The following is a 3,482-nucleotide window of genomic DNA, read 5'->3' on the forward strand; positions in this document are numbered from 1 at the left end:
CATCGTTTCCCTTGCTCCTAACTCACCTGCTCGTGTCCATTCTTGCCTGGATGTGCTCCCACCCTCCTCACAGAAGCCAAAGTGACCTGAACATGTGAACTGGAGCAAGTCCCTGCCTTTGTTAATAATCTTCAACAGCCTGGTGTCGCGTTTGCAATGAAACCCTGGGAGACCAGGTGCTCTAAGATTCCCGCCTGCTTCTCCAGCTGCCTGGTGAACCAGTCTTCCTCTTGCATCCCTGTTCCTGCCACACCTCCTGGAATTCTCCTCTGTGCTCATTCACCTCGGAAAGGACTTTCCTGACCACCCCTTTAAAGGGGGCTCACCCAATGCCCCATCCGATAACTGTCTAAGCCTCTTTCCACCTATTAAAACCCTGATCGCAATTTATGATACTTTTTCTGCCCCTCCCCTGGAGCACCAGTTCCATGAGTCTGTCTTGTCCCTGCTGTTTTCTCAGACTGCACGGCAGACACTGAATGAATAAAAATCTCTTATAGTTGACAGATCTTTCATGTCCTATTGACAGGCAAGATATTCACTTTATTACTGCTGGTAGTAATATAAATTGCTACAGCTTATCTGAAAATAAATTTGGCACTATTTATCAAGAGCCTTAAAAATACTCTTAACCCCTTAATTCCATTTTGAGGAATCTATTATAAAATAAGAGATGTGGTATAGGGCTTCCCTGGTGGCGCAGTGGTTAAGACTCCGCCTGCCAATGCAGGGGACACGGGTTCGAGCCCTGGTCCGGGAAGATCCTACATGGCGGCGGAGCAACTAAGCCCGTGCGCCACAACTACTGAGCCCGCGCTCTACAGCCTGTGAGCCACAACTACTGAGCCCACGCGCCGCATCTACTGAAGCCCGTGTGCTCTAGAGCCCATGCTCTGCGACAAGAGAAGCCACCACGATGAGAAGCCCAGACCCAGCAAATGAAGAGCAGCCCCCGCTTGCCACAACTAGAGGAGACTGTGCGCAGCAACGAAGACACAACACAGCCAAAAATCATAAACAAAAATAAATAAATTTATGGAAAAAAGAGATATGTGGTATAAGATTTAGTGACAAGATGCAACCTTAAAAAAAAAACAAACAGATGACCAGTAGGAAATAGATGCACCATCCTACAGTGGGGATATGGTAAAAGCACTCTCAATATGGAATAATGCGTAGTCATTAGAACCATATCCTCCATGTTAAATAAAAAGGCAGAATGGAAAACTTTATATTTCAATTCTGCCTAAAAATAAATATATGCATAGAAAAACCCTAAAGAAATAACCACTCTTGTTTAGGTATATAACTAGGTAGTGAGATTCTCGGTGGTTTTAATTTTCTTTTTACTCTTGGATATTCCAAATTTTCTAAGATGAGTTACAATTTTATAATCAGAATAAAACAGATTGTTTTAAAACATGCTCTATAAATCCAGCCTCATCTCTATATCTCTGAGTTACTCTGCCACACCAATTAGATTTAAATTAACTGTTATTTTTTCTAAAAAGTGTCTAGGCCTTAGTGGGTCAATGAAGCAGTCTCTCTAAAACAACACAAAACAAAAACCCTCTGATATGAGATTTTATTGCCTCTTTTCTGTCTAAAACTTAATCAAGCTACTTGATATAACTTGATATAATTTCTGTGATTCCTTAAATTTGTTACTTATTCATTTTACAAACATTTGAGTGTCAGCTTTTTGCGAGGGTAGGTACGTACAGTATGAAAGTTATTCCAGACAGGGTTCCTCTACTTCAAATTTAACTCCTTTCAAGTGTAATCCAACCCACCATAAACCCCTTACAGCTTTGTGCTCTATTTACAGCCTTCTCCCACTGGCTCTGGCAGGACCATAAGCTGCCAGCCATCACAGCTAGGGGCACTTGGACAGCCTGGCAGGGAAAAGAGTGAGGACAGATTATTCTTAGTTGAAGTTTAGGAAGCATTACTGCCCTGCCAGGACTGGAATGAGAAGGCCGTCATGACGCTGCCTGGAAAGGGTTCTGGTTCACTGAATTACTAACGTCAGATTGGTCCAGTGATAATTGCGGCTGAAGACAGAGATGAAAACCTTCGAGATTAAATACATTATGTTAACTTCAATACACACAGTGACACAGTACATTATGATCTATTCACATGAAGTTACAATGATGGCCCTGAGAACACGGCAGAGAACCATGGCTCCAAGACTCCCTTTTCCTGCTCCAGAGACACAACCTAGTGCCGTCAGCAGCGGAATGTCCTTGCCTGCGCGAATGATGAAGAGGTGGAGAAGCAGCCACTGAATGGGAAAAGCTCACCAATGTCATCCTGTCAAATCAGTTTGTGCTGGGCGTGCAGCTGATGATGGAAAGGCCGTGAAAACAGCTTTCTCTCGCACGCTGCTGCTGCTGGACAGACCCTTCCACAGAAATTCTGCCTTAAAAGTGCGCACACATCAGAGAGGGGACAAAGCAGCGATGTTGGTGAGGGAAGAGTTCAGACCTTCCATGGAAAAGTAAAATGACCAGAAGAAGTTAAAAAAAAAAAAAAAATTGAAATCACATCTGTCCTATGCTGTGCATTTTAGACAAACTCAAATTAATTAGAACACCACCCTCAGGCCTAGTTTTATAAAACATCTTTTACTTAAAAACGAGGTCTCTCTGGGGTGTCAATATGGGTGTGAGCACACATGTTACACATGAATAAACCTAAGTTAAAGCATGAAACATAAAATTAGTGCTGCAGAGTGCTTTGCGACTGTGTTACAAGAAATAAATATTACGTGTTAAGTCACAGTGGTCCTCCACTGAGGATGAATCCTGCTAAATGAAAACCCTTTTGGGCCAGGGGAGAACCTGGGGCTAGCCTATGCCAACGCCCCGGGGCTCCCTTTTGGAGCTGGTGGTCAGGGTGGTCAGCTCAGGAGGAGGGAGGGCATCACAGGACCACGCCTCAGAGTCAAACTGAGGTCGTCCCAGTTGCTGTGATGTGAATGTGCCATCGCTTCATCCCTTGCAAACCTCTAGCTGAATTAGCCTTTTCTGAGCAAGGTGACTGTGAAGTAATAAATTCCCTGGGAATTCACAGGAATCTTAGGGAGGTCACTGGACTTTTAACAGAGTGTGGAATGGAGGTTTGAGCAGTCCTGTCTAGAATTAAGGGACAGCGAGACCCCAGCAGATGTCTGGATTACCCGAGATTATTTAACACGAGTGACCTTTATATACATATAAACACGCCATGCTTCCCTACACCGTTCCCTTGAAATTCACATATTTTAAAATAACGAGATAGATATATAAATTAAAATCATGTATAAACAGTTAAATCTCTGCTTTAAATTACAAAACATTAGTGAGCATCTTTCCTACAGTTCTGTCATTTCTTAAACGCGTTCTGACGATGTCCCCACGGCTGCAATCGCCCAGCTGGTGGCCGGAAGATGAAGAACATTCTGACGTGCAGCTGGGGGCTCGGGAAGTAAGGTGGTC

Source organism: Monodon monoceros, unplaced genomic scaffold (assembly GCF_005190385.1).
Source record: "Monodon monoceros isolate NGI ecotype Baffin Bay Population unplaced genomic scaffold, NGI_Narwhal_1 Super_Scaffold_8, whole genome shotgun sequence".
Lineage (NCBI taxonomy): Eukaryota > Metazoa > Chordata > Mammalia > Artiodactyla > Monodontidae > Monodon > Monodon monoceros.